This window comes from Achroia grisella, unplaced genomic scaffold, assembly GCF_030625045.1.
Source record: "Achroia grisella isolate CSIRO2021 unplaced genomic scaffold, CSIRO_AGI_Agris_v1 utg1573, whole genome shotgun sequence".
Lineage (NCBI taxonomy): Eukaryota > Metazoa > Arthropoda > Insecta > Lepidoptera > Pyralidae > Achroia > Achroia grisella.
In genome coordinates this window covers 1,800,295-1,815,670 of record NW_026712655.1, presented here as the reverse complement: position 1 = coordinate 1,815,670, position 15,376 = coordinate 1,800,295, and the positions used below count along the sequence as shown (strand labels likewise).

Here is a 15,376-nt window from a genome sequence, read left to right as displayed (position 1 = left end):
TGTTTAAACTGCCGGCGCTTTTGTTCGTTGCCATAAAGGAATTATGGCGACCAGAGTTATGAGAGAATATTCAAAGATTTCATACGCTGAATATCTCGGCTTATTCAAATCTTTCGTAGACTTTGAAACGATATACAAACCAGATTAAATCGCTGAAATTTTCAGTTAATAGCTAACTCAGCGGAGATTATGTTTAATGGATTTGATCTGATGCTTTAAAAGACGGATTTATCTTTTTGTTGTTTCTATTTGGTGATAAAAAAATCATAAAATTCACTTTGATATTTGAAATTAATGTACAAGGTAGATAAAGCCTGACACCGGTGTGAGATATTTTGTGTGAAAAAGATGAAACTTCCTTTGTTGTCATCAACAGCTCTACATATGTTACCTTTTATAATTAAAATGTTTATATTTATTTGAAAGTAATTTAATTATAATCTTTGGCGCAGTAATTTTTTTTATGTTATATTTGTGTTTGAGCTTAGTCTTACATCACATGATGGAAAATGATAGCGAGAGCTAGGATGAAACGCGTTTACACTTAATCCTACCTATTACCGTTGAATTGAAGAGTCCGAGGTCATCATTGACTTTACACACATCGTACTAAGTTTTTTTAGGTACCTATATTATTTACTTATAGTTATTAATGTTACATTTCTTTTTAGTATTTCTCATTTTCAAACGAGCAAATAATTAAAATGTTAAACTAATAGTTATTTCTTCTTATAACTGTTAATTGGGTAAAGAATACCTCCATCAATCTATTGTAGATATCAGAAATATTTGTTTTTATACATGTTAAGCATCGACAGACATTATTATATGAACCATTTGAGTTATTGTTTTAAATTGTAATATTGTTTGTTAAAGTGTGATAATAAAAACTTAACATAATGTTTTCAAGAATATAAACAGTTTAAACCAATGTAAACAGAAACAATTTTTAATCTATACCGCCTACCGACTACAAAATATATTCGCAATTATCGTACAATTTTGTTCAGAACAATAAATTATAAATATCAGTAGACAATAATCGGTCCCCAGTAGTAATACGCTAGATACGATCGAACTTTAAAATATTGCGACATTGCTGTGTTCTATATTCGATGAGAATTTACTTTAGTCGGCTTTTATTACAGGCGACATTAGCATAAATTAAACAAAATAAATGATTACTACAGATTCAATACAATATAAATATAACTTAAGTAGTTAATATTCTAAATTTGTAAAGTTATTTTACAGGACTCCATCAGGTGAACACCTGATGGAAAACGATAACCGCCTATATATATGAAAGCACTACAGGCATCATGTTATCATGTGACAGTCATAAGTGTAATACGCAATTATACATGAGTTGTCATTCCAGAGGACTGAGATGTAATGCATCTTATCCGGTAATTTCACTACCTAATATAAACCTATAACCAAAACAAAGCTTACAAAGGAATCTACGAAGCGTTAGAAATACCTATATTAGACCTTTTTACTAAACTAAACTTTTTATTATATTGACTGCACATATAGAAATATGATTAACGAATGAAAAAATTGCGGCATGCAGAACAAATTTTGACACAATCAAAATTATATCCACGCTTAATGCCACAGGGCGTTTATTAAATAATATATGTGCATATATATTACTTTAATTCCATTGTGGATTCCAGATATATGAAATGAAATAACGTAAAAGCTAATAACATAAACGAACGAACTATAAACCTAATTTAATTTTAAATAACATGTACAACATTCATCAAACTATTTGTAACATAATAAATGTATAGTTAAATGTAGCTAATATTTCATATAAATATCTTTGATATATGTATTATACAAAGAAAGCATAATATTAAACATGGCAACACCAGGTGTGAGGATCGAGCTGGCAATAATTTGCAAGCGAAGCGGTGCACGTAAATCAAGATATAGCACTCGGTAGCTAAGCAATGTCTTTGATAAATATACCTTATTATTGTGTCGCGTAGGTGACGCTGTTCTATAACGCTATTTGGGATAATAATGTAATACGTAATATTTTTGATGTAGATATTTGACATAGTCCATATATGCATATTATAATATAAATGAGAAAGTATTCTCTGCGTGTTACCTTTAGAGGACTATCTGCTCAACGGTTCCTAATAAAATTTCGAATATCATGAGAATGGACATTAGCTACTGCTATTATATCAAATAATAACTGGGAAAAGAGTGAAACAGAAGATGAAAGATCGGTTTCGGTGTTTCCTAAATATATTATGTAAGAATATGTAGTGAATTTACAAAAAAAAATTTCACTGTATTTATATGAGTTGTCTTCTACACATAATACAAGTTCAGCTTAGCTTGAAATGTGTGAGTCGTCCTGAGATTTTATACTATATGTATAATTTATTTTATTATTATACCTATATATCACATGTTTATTTAAAGTTAGTCTGATTTTACTTTTAACTTCATTTGTACTCCTGACAACTCACTCTCACTCATCTCATAATGCCATATATACTCGTATCTACTACAAATTTTACGATGATTAATTGAAGGATTTAGCCGCAAGACCAAGATAAGCCGCTAAGTTCGAGTAATTGTCAATAACATATAAATGATACGTACAGATAATTAGTGCATGTATATAAATTACTTATTTTTACTAAGCTATCAATTATCACGTTTATACCGTAAAAGTGGTAGCAAACTTACAAATTTATTAATGAAGAATTTATTGACAAAATATGATTAGGCTCCCGTGAATTTGTTATTATGTGTCTCAAAATAAATAGCTAATATTAGTAGCAGATAAGTTATTTAGAAATTGTTAAACCGCACTCAACACATATCTTACCTCGACTCTGATATTACCATTCTGAAGAACTAAGTATAATGCCTTCGTAATTTCACTGCCACAGCTCGACCTCCGACCGAAACATAGCTTACGAATAAAATGCTTAGCGGCGGAAATAGGTGAGACAGAAGCACCCACGTAGACAACTTTGTGCTAAGTCTAATCTAGGTAAAGTTTGCGCACATAATAAAATATTTACGTTAATTGTGTGTTAAATCAGCTAATATTTCAACACGGTTATATTCGCCACGGATCGACTGTAAATGGCGATAGATATAAGCGCTTCGCTTTGTTTGTTCTACCAAATGTACAACGGACTGTGTTCTGAGAAAAGGTAGCCCTAGACATCGTATCGAACAATTATGATGCCTAGGGCTACCTTTTACCATCGCACCACTCGCCATGAAAAGGGATGTGAGTGGTGTCGAATAGTGCATTTTCAGAGGAGCCTCCTCCCGTGTACACTTAGATTATGGAATAACTACAGAGGTTTTCTCACGAGACTACAGAATGGAGTTTTTCAAGAAGCGTATATTAAGGTTCCGTAAGGGTCGACAACGCGCACGTGACAGCCCTGTTGTCTCTGGCGTCAGGCTACAGTAACCATTTACCATCAGATGGGCCACAAGGATGTTTGCCACCATCGTACTATAAAAAAATATAAACTATTATTACGAGTAGACAAATCTGCCTACCCGGTTTCCTAGTCGTTTTCTACGTAGAGATAAAAGGCCACTATCGTCACTAGGAAACACTTCATATCCACGCTACTACTCTAACATTCACTGTAATATTTCGACTTTTTATTAATATACATACATGAGTAGCTGGGTGTGGATTTATTTTTTGGGATATCTTTTTTATGTAAAATGAACGGCAAACAACCGATGTCCCACTCAATGGTAATTTGTGAACAATATATCTATTTGTGTCTATATAGACACGAATTTAGTGTTATTCGATGTATGTCGTTCGTTAAAATTTTGGTATTTGTAGATTTCAATAATCTCTTTCACTATCATTAGAAACACTTTAACGTTATAAAAATCTATACCCTAATTAGTTGTGTAATGTTAGTTATTTAATATTATTAACCAGAATAATGTGTGAACGATAATTGTAGCTTGTTTAGCAATGTGAGATTAATATAAGATGGAAGTTCGCTCATGTCAACCAAACAATAATGGAGACAGTATCACTAGTGTTCCGAACTGATCGCTATTCCAAGAGCATGTTCAATTACGGTATATTGGTGGTTGGTTATATTTATTAATGCTAAATTCTGTTAGAATAATATCAGATATGTATATACCGCTTACAAAATGAATTAAAATTATCTGTTAAATATAATTTTAAATGTTTTTAAAAAAAAAATCATTCCTTTTCTATAAAAGAAGAATCAGTTTCTTCTCCATTCGTCTTTTGCGAAATCTTTCAGGTATTCTATTGTATCTTGATGATGATGCTGTACTTTAGTAAGATTTTTAGTGTTCTTAAAATTATTAGATAGATAGAATGTACTTTATTTGCAATATACAGTAAAGAAGAAGCATAAACAATATAACAAAGGACACATGTATCATTAGCTTTGAGCAGTAAGGCGGCCTTATTGCTCGAAGCTTATTTATTGAAAATCCCGCGTGAATAAAGTAAAGTACTTATCATTACATAGGTTAAAATAAAGTCGCTGTCGCTGTGTGTTCCTATGTATGCTTAAATCTTTAAAACTACGCAAAGGATTTTGAAGCGGTTTTTTGATAACAGATAGAGTGACTCTAGAGAAAGCTTTACATATATATATATATTTCTCTAGAGTCAATCTTGCCCCGACTTCGCACCGGTGTACATGTATTATATAATACATGTACACCGGTGCGAAGTCGGGGCGAGTTGCTAGTATTTCAATAAGGTGGTTTCTGTAGTATTTGATGCGGGTATTTGGGTTATTTCTTATATCGCGGGTACATAATAAATATACTTGTATTTTTATCTTAATTAACCAGTTAGCGATAGACCGTCTTTGATTCAATACACTACAGTTTCTATGAAAAGCACAATCTATTTCCTGATAAGGTTACAGTTACCACTTTGAGGTCAATCCGTAACTTTAATATTCTACTTCAATAGCAATAAAGTTATAGGCCACTATTATTTTTAAGTTTAACATAATTACTCTTGTTTTTATTGAAAATGTTATTTGTCATTTCTTCATAGATAATCTAGTAAGTAGTAAGAATGTAATTATGTAATTACGTTACATCACTGTTTATTAGAAGATTCCTTCTCAGCCTAGCCGTAATAAACAAAAATATTAATAATTAATTTATACTTCATTATTTACGTCGTTATATAATGTGTAAACATATACAAAAATGTGCTCATAACTTTGTGAAAGTTATGAGCAAAATAAAGCAAAACCAGGGCGGTCCATTAGTCATAAAATATAAAAGCATAATATAGCATTCTAAAATTATCTCCTTCTCTTTGTAGTCTGCCTATGTACCTAACAAAACTTTTACTTAAACTAAACACAGAATCGTTTACAATTGAAATTTTCTAGGATAATGTGTTTTAAGTAAGTTAGGTTTTGTTATTCCAATGAACATTAACGTAACGAACCTTAGTTTTCCAATACTTAACATTATTTAACTGAACTCGTGTAAACATTCCACTAATCCAAACCTTTGTAAATGTTTAAAGTTCGTAGAAAATTGTTACACCCTTAGCAAGGATGGAATTGGGAGCCCAATTGAAACGGTATTGTTTTTTTAATCATTCATTCTTTTGTTTTCTTTAGCCACTGTATGCATTCTAATACTACAGATAGAAATAGTACATAGAATGCTCGTATTTTTAAATCAGATATTATTAAACTGTATGTATTATATTATTAATATACATATAACTACTATAGTTATTTAATTTTCTTTTATTATATATTGTAATATACATTTTGTAATCTAATAATAGAAACTGCAAAAGTATCACATACATAAAGTGTCAAAATAATAGAAATATCAAAATAAAAACAGTTTAAAAGAACACATATATCATCATACGTAATATATATATACATACCATAACATGTACAGTGAGTGATTGGTAAATGATATCAAATTGATTGATTGATGATACTATCGCTTTATTTAGACAGATGAAAAAATATATATTTATGATTGGCCAATAATAACACCTTATTATAGTTTTTGTGTATTTATATTATTTTAAAAATTTAATTTATGTCAATATTAATCTTCAGAAGATCTTTACGGCATTAATTTTATTGTCATCTTTTAAAATCTTCATTTTACTATTTCTTTATAATTATAACCATACTGGTATATATATAATATAATTATATACGGTACCCAAACATACCATAAATAGTTAACAACGATTCCTAGACCTATAAGTATAATATAAAATACCTATCTACTATCAATCATGTTATGTAGTATTTACGCAAATGAAGACAAAAATTCTTGCGTTTATAGTATTATAATAACAAATACTTATTTACAAAATAAAAATGTTACGTACCTACCTCATATTACTTATTGACATATACCCTTAAAGGTAAATTGTAAACACATTTGCTTCGAATATTAATTTATCGTCGTAGTAAGCTACGTAGGTATAATCAAGACTCGTAGACGTTTACGAGTGCGCTACGAAAGCGTAGCACAAATAATTTGTAATGCACAGCGCGGAACAAATAAATCAGGTCGACACTGCCCTTGCCTGAGGATATATTATGTGCAATTAGCAGAAAGATTTATTATTTTGATATGTTTTTACCTGGTCAAATATACGGCCTATGATATACTGATAGAAAAGGAGAGATATTTCTCAAATTTAATTTAAACAACGAAGTATTTTAAAAACAAACTTTTAGTATAAAATTAAAATTTTTTGACAAATATCTTTTTCTTCGTTCTTCGACCATACTTCCAGCAACAACTGTAAATATGATTATTTTATATATAAAATGTCAATCATATAATACAATTATTTTGACGGCATATTACTATAATAGGAATAAACTCTACACCACATACAAAGAATTGTATTGTCAGGAATTCTTTATTCCATTTTACAGTTAATTAATTTAATAGCTTACCGCACAATATCATGGATATTTTGATATATCATGTTCACATATCATAACGCCCACAGACAATATAATTATTCAGTACCAATTTCAGAGACATTTGACATTTACCGATTTCCATTAATAAACTTTACATGTTTAGTAATAAAACAATTTTACCGTAAATTAGATTTACTTTGTTTATTTGGTTGAACGCGCAAACCACAGGAACTACTAAGTCTAATTGAAATATTCTTATAATGTTAGATAGTATATTTATCGAGGACGGCTACACACTACATCGCATTAGGACTAATAGGAGCATAGATTTTTTTATAAGTTTAAAAATTATATTTTGGCAAATATTAAAAAAATAAAAATAAAATATATTTCTAAAAATGTAAATATGAAACGTAACTTAGAAGAAGTACTTACTTAGTAATATTTAGAAATATGTATGTATGTATCTATTGTGTTTATATAGTAATCTGATATTTTTAGTATTGTCTAATAGATTTCCTTTTCTATGATTCTTAATCTTTAACACTTTTAACAAAATTATAGTTTACTTAACTAAAAACTTCACTGGTAAGATAGATGAATTAAACTCAACACAGTATTTTTGGAATATTTAACACATTCAAAGTACTACAAAATTAAAAATCACTTCTTATTATTATGACGTAACTAAATTAATTTAATCAAGTTCATATACTTATAAATTCGCAGTTTACTCGACGCATAGACCGCGAATTATTTATTCTACGTAGGTTCATTAATTCGTAATTTAAGAGGCAAAATTACTTTATAACCTTATACACATAATTAACAATAAAGTTTGTGAATGAATTATAGGCACCATAAATAATATTACACTTTAATATACATTATGTGGCTCCTATGGCCGGTTTCTTGGTTATTATTAGATCCCAAGGTTTACGTAAAACTCCTTGATTCACAAACTGTAATATAACTTAAAATAAATGAGAGTGTAATGATAACGAGCTACTACTCCTGGCATTGTACGAGATGTATATTTACGTTTATCATATTTCATAAGCCAATTGTAAAAGAAAGTAATTGATGAATATTTTTTGGCTACGCTTTGTCTATATTGATTGATTTATCTATAAACTTTCACTTTACTTTTATAATTCGAAGTAAACAAGTAAATAAATAATATTATTTTCATGAAATACAAGTAATTAAACAATTGTACGCTTCAAAAATAACTTACTCGAACTGTTTCTTTTAATGTTAACTCTAAACCCAACTCTGTATTTTTCATAGCGTGCATTGTAACAATAATATGGAGGGCTACGCTTATCGTCTCATCTTTTCCGCAACGGAAAGAGGGTAGCTGTCGCCTACTGTTTACTAACAGAATTTAACTCAAATCCTTATTGTTCTAGGTACTTTCAATGTTCCACATTGTTGAGAACGACCAAGAAGTTTCAATACTTTTATGACGGGATCATAAACGAAAACACTATTACAAACATTTTACGACAATGTAAATTCTGTATGTGACGTAAAATTACTATATTGCTAACTACTGCAAAATGGATTTTACAAAATAAAACGTGTCTAGTTTATGGTCTGTTTTGAGGTAATTTTAAGGTTATATTTATGATGAACAACATTGAATGAACTGAAAATACGTCCTAAAGAAAGTAGACAAAAATATTCTATTGTCATACGATAGATAATTGCATTAGATACCTTTTTCTTGAGGGGCACTAATGATGATAATAATATATTAAAATATGCCTTCAAAACTATTATCCCAGACGGTGTAGTTCTATACAGTGTCACCTATCAACATTGGGTTAAATGCTAAACGTAACTTAACATGACCGAGAGGGCTGATTTTTTATGTATAGATTACATTATTAAAAACTCTATAATACTATATACTATCATAACTATGATTGATAAGTATAAAAAATGTGTTTTTAAAATGTTCCATAAACAGTAAAATTATATTTTATGTATTGAATTTGAATTATTAACATTTTTTTTGTTCCATTTTTAATAAATTTTCTGTTCATGCAAGCCAGCATTAATTCTCTAAACAGACACCTTTGTCTATACATACTAGCACTGATATATTACGAGTTTAATCGTAGCTGCAAAAAAATGACAATTATACACAGTACGCGATAACTCGTAATTTGCGTCCTATAAGAGAACGCAATCTACGGGATATTTCGTAGCATAGATAAAATAATATTACTTAATAGTATTAGATATAGTATAGTAGTAGATGATAAATGTTATTTGACGATATTTGATGACGAATATTTTAATATTATAAATGTGGAAGTGTGTCTACATGTATGTTTGTTACCTTTTACCGATTTGTTTGTAACCTGAAATGAACGAACATTAATGTAATTTGTTATCAATATTATATCACGAGACTATATATTGTACCTAAAGAAATAAGAGGTATCAATCAGTAATCTTCAAAATTATATTATTTGCTGCAGGATATGAATTGAAAACTATAACTACAAAGATCTGATGAGTTTTATAAAATTATCTTTGTAGACATATTATTGTGAACCTTATAATAAAGTGAATATAAAAATAAACTGGAATGTAAAAATGTCTTTACAACGATCTTCAATGGAAATACGATGAAAGTGTTTCTGTGTCACTTTGAAAGCTTCGCATTTCTTAAGACCCATTCGGCTTTTATATGCCTATGTGTTCTATGACATTTTTATGTCTTAGGGGACAAACTGGAAAATTAAATGACGAAAACTGATGTTTCTGTACAAGTTTTTTTGTTCGTTAGTTTGTTTTTATGAACATTCTAAGTTTGTATAATTTTAGTCTATAATATTCGTATGTGTGATAATAACAATATTTTTTATTATTCCCACAGCGCTATCTAGTCCCAAGATAAGCAAAGCTTGTTGTGGATTGATGTAGGTATATACATACATACAACACCCAGACCAACACAGACAATCATTCTAATGAACCGGCGACCATATGAAGTCTTCACTGCCTTCAATGTGCTAAACTCCTAGATCTAGAATGTCATATAGTATACAATACAAGTAAGTAAATATATAGTATATAATATACACCATCAGGAGCATCCAGTTTTATAAATAATATATATTTACTCTTTATAAAAAGAAAGAAATAAATCCTTTCAAAACTAGTTACATTTGATCAGATAAAATTCATACACTAACCACCTTACTTAGCTTTGTGCCATCTATACCTAAGCTTCCTCGAACTGCGAATTTCGAGAGATATGAACACGAGATCTTATTTGCGTTTCGTTAGTAACGTATATTGGATAAGTAAATACAATAACTAAGTAAGAAGAAATAAAAAAAGTAGGTATTTAAAAAAATATATCAGATTTGTTTCACTCAAACCCATCGACCTCTCATATAAGACAATATATTAATAAAATGAAGAGAAATCTGTTACATATAATATTTTATTAAGAAGAAACATTTATTTTTTATTTGCATAAAATTGCCTCCGGAATCGATTAAAAAAATAACCCATTAGACAGCTATGTACATCATCACTGATGAACTAAGGCGGTAAAATATGTTAAGAATCTTAAAAATCTGTTTGAAAACTTAATAAAGTAACTCAACGTGTAAAAAATTCTTACAATATCGCATATATATCTTATATCGCATACCGTGTGACAATATTTGACAATAGTGTAACATAACGTACTACTTTTTTATAGAGGAATTATAGATATGCTCGAATCGATAACATCGACGAGTGTATATGTGTGTTAAAATTTATGTATAGTAGTAATATTTCTTCAAATTCTTATTTAATATCCGTATAAAACCCCTTCGTACAAAACCTCCTCGGCATTAGTATCTTATATACAATTTCAAATTTCTTTCAAATTTCACAAGCACTTTATACTATCTATACAATATAAATATTTATGTTTTGTCATAAGTCTAATTAACGTTAACTTTAAATTTATCCAAAATACTCCATATAGAAGTATTGTTTAATACTAAACAAGTACTCTACAATTTATATAAATTTTCAGTCCCGTACTGGCTTGTAAAGTTATGTACAAGCCGGTGGTTTGGCGAGCAAGCGAATTGCATAGTGACGCTCCAAATGTTGCCGCATCGCAGTTTTCTCTGCAGACCAGCATAGACTGTAGCTGACATATAACTGTATATATAGTTAGAATAAAATACCGAAACCGTACGATTCGTGCCTAACTTTTTTCGATAATATTCTCCTATAATCGAAATCATAGATATCCGACCAAATTATTCCAAGAAGTGAGTTGCGATAAGTTCCTTCCCATGTAAATTTGCAACAATTGTAATTGTTACAATGTCTCTATTCAGAATTATTACCGAGGTAGACATTGTAAATACTCATCTGTGTAGATGCCTCAATCTTACCTATATCACCTTAGGCCTTAGAAAAGGCAATGCATACTCAATGAGTTAGCCTTGATGTGTTGGCTTGTGCCAGACCCATCGGAGGTGGGTAATGTAATATAGACCAGTTTGGCGGATTGGCTTTCAGAGAGAGGCAAAGACCCGAAACCGTAAGAGGTATCGCGTGATTCTATTACTCTTAACCAAAATAATTGATTCACTGTGAAAATAATATTTTATCTGTCTTTTTATCCCAAATAAAATTAATTTCAAAACGATTGGTTATACAGTTAAAAAATAAAAAAGTACGAACGAACTTGCATTCTAAGGATATTCTCTCATATTTTTAATTCAAAATGTTGCCATACGCCATACATGTAAACAATATTATACAACGCATTCCGATTTCTAACTGTATATAAAATATTACGATACTGTGGTACAACGAAATGCAAGTAAACTTGGACAGTTTCGCTAACTTTCCGTAACATTTCACTCTACACTACACGCTAGCAAAGTAACCCCTACAATCTACAATACATTTCCTAAACAAACTTTATGAGCCATTCCCTTGATATAATGTGACTGTGTAGGCATATGCGGAGTAATAGCTGCTGCAAACAGGGTTCAAAGTTGAGGAAAGCAATACATTAGTGCTGTATTATATATCTCGTTGAATTCCAGGACTTGTTTGCAGAGTTTCACCGTTGAATGTTGAAAAGAAGTTTTATGAGGGGTTAAAAATTTTTGAACTAATTTCCATTATTTCCTTTACAACCTACTAAATAAAAAGGAGATTCAATACGCTATTATTGTTTTTTTATTTAACATGTATATATAAATACTTGATTTTATTAAAATAGCGTTGTAAACAATAATATTCCGCCTGTTAGTAACACTAACATGCTGAACTTAACGAAATTTTGTTAATTATTTTCATACAACTTGAAATGCGTTAAAACTGAAATTGAATGTTTTTTCTCTGAAAAATCTTCCACGCTGAGTTTACGACCTTTTTGTATTGCTGCTTTTCACACATAATGACACAACACTTGTTAATCTTACGAACTATTTACATATATTGTATTGTCCATATTTATGGAAGTACTATTGCGTGTGATTGGTAACACTTAAATAAACGATTTGTCTATTTATCTACCATGAATTTCAAAATACGCTGTTATTTATATGAAGTTCTTGATACATATTTATTTTGAATATTAACCTACTAGATATTACCTAGAACTTCATCTGTTTTTTTTATAATTAAAGATCCTATATCTGATCTCGTGATATATTCTATGTTGTTACAAATTTAATTAAGATCCGTTCAATTCAGTACTTCGCAGTCGTCTCGGAAAAAACTATACCTGTGAACTATTGCGAGTCATATACATAGGTATTACTATGCTAATATCTCTGAAAACACTCAACCTTATGAAAACCGAGTGACGTAAATATTATAATATATGTATCATTACTGTTATGAAATAGGATCCGAATTAACATATCAAATCCGGACTCCCTATACTCCTTAACTACTTAGAGGTATCTGATATTTCATGTATGTTAGATTTGTAATTTCTTGCCGCCTACGCAAATAAATAGCCACGAACAATTTCGATTATTCTAAAGCCGACGTTTAAAGTAATTAAGGGTTATTGCTCTACAGAAATTACTACTGGAGACATCTAAATAGTAATATCGTACCAAGACTAACAAATGGAATTTTTATTCAAATTAAAACATGTGATAAAACGTTTAAATAGGATTAGTGGGAATACTATAATGCAATGTCGGATTTGGCTATTAATATATTTGTATATACTCTTAATTAGTAGACGTAGACGTAGGCACATGTATAATTGTAACTGCATACATTAAAATTCTACGTTTCATCAAGATACAACCCTCACAGCCAGAGCATACGGTGTTCTTTGGACGGAGTACTTATTAAATTCGTTTACAAATCTAATCATTTAGCGTTTTAATCAAGATTAAGTTTTTGTTTCGAAGCCTATATTTGAACAGTAATTCACTATCGCTAAACCTAAAACGTAATACAATTATTGAGAAACGCACTACTATATAAAACTACATCACGTAGTTAATTGAGAGATTATGTAAGTAATTCTGAATCCAATTGCCCCTTAATCGCGAGTTAGCCTATGGCTTCGTAGGTATAACTAAACTGACTGTACCTACAGAAATAAATGTAAAAGATATTTATATTCTTTTCACACATTGAATTCTTACTGAAACTGTTTTAATCCTTTGTTATGAAATACTTTAGAAAGTTAATAAAATATACAAAAATTGACATTATTACAAAATAATAAATATGTGGAGTCTGATTATGAATATATGTACAAATAAAACAGACGGCGAGTATATGGTGAGTGACTAGAAGGTAATGGTTTATTATACAAATATATACAATACACCATTCATATTTTACACTACTTTACAGTAGATATATTATTTTTAGACTATGTATAACGAAATAATATTATACGATGGACTAAGATTACGATCTATTGTTTTTTCATTGCAGGATATCCTAAGAACTAGCTTTATCAACACAAACACATAGCTACTAATTGTATACTTTACTTATAGCAGCTTAGATCCTATTATGGAAAATTATCCATGTCTAACAGCAAAATAATAATAAGTCCTAGTGATAATGATGACAATTAGAATAATCATTATATAATAATCAATATTTACGTATGTTAATTCCTGACGATATATAGACATTAGCTTATATAATTACTCTTATTATCTCTGATCAACGCGACGGTTGACTAGCAGAAAATGCCATTAGGCATTAACACGTGGACACCATGTCTATAATTTTGTGGGCAAAAGAATAAATAATTTCTCAAATTTTATTATTCCTAAAATCAATTAAAAATAACTAGGCATTATTGTTGTATGGTAGATATATTCTGTTCAGTAGTATTTTATTAGAAACGTAGATTAAAGAGTTATTATGGTTTACAAATGTTATTTATGCTACAATACAGATAAGAGAGTATATTTCATATTAAGGTATCCAAAAATTTTATAATTATACACATTACATAAACAGTATATTTACTATAATATTAATATTTCTTATAATAGAATTATTACGTTTATTATTATAAGAAAACTGTTTGTTAAAAGAAGCCGGTGTTGACGATTTATTTAAATAATATTTACCATCTACGTAAACCTTTATGAAATTTACGTATTGGTACTGTACAAATTAACTATATACTTTATACGTACATATATAGTAATCTAAATATATTTTTATATCATCGTTTCTTAACATTATTTAATAGTGCAACGACTATTCATGTAAAAGCAGTAAATTGAAATTCACGAAACGTACAAACGAACCTCAGAACAACACCTATTATGAAACTTTGTATCTCGAGGCGTATTTACTTTTATCACTTCATTGCAATTTTCCAAACAGTTACTACTAATATTATGACGCAATTGTCCATTTTGTAATGTGCGCCTAACAATTTTCCTCGTTTTCCTCTAATTTATGATAGGGGGCGAAGGAATCTGTGTATAACAAAATTACAAGATTCTTGTGTTTTAATGAAAAAGAAAGAATCTACGTTTTAGTGCGGCTGTGTGAGGGTTTATGGTAGTATTAAGGGGAGGTTTTAATGTGAACTAATACCGTAAGTCAAGAAGTAACGGCGGGCACTCACGAAGTGGGCGGAGCTGTTTAAATGACAGCACGCTAAACTGTGCCAAGTCACAGCCACACCGCCTTCCACTTTAAGTAACATATATACAGAGTTATTTGTAGTCACTGTAAGCCTATAATAAATAAATACCCAGAAGTATGACACGACAATATTTAATTTAGTAATTTCAATTGATTACTAAATTAAGCTGTACATAATTTACAAATTTTGACAATACGTAAATTAAATATACATACTCGTATATTGACAAAGGAATAACAGTCTCGGATTCGAACCTCGTTAAGAATACAACAAAATATTCATT

General features: G+C 29.7%; 1 protein-coding gene across 2 annotated transcripts in view; it reads right to left on the bottom strand.

The window, feature by feature from the left end:
* LOC131841115 (inactive rhomboid protein 1) overlaps positions 1 to 15,376 on the bottom strand; it is a 141,050-nt gene that overhangs the window by 25,879 nt on the left and 99,795 nt on the right. The gene's annotated exons all lie outside the window — the stretch shown is intronic.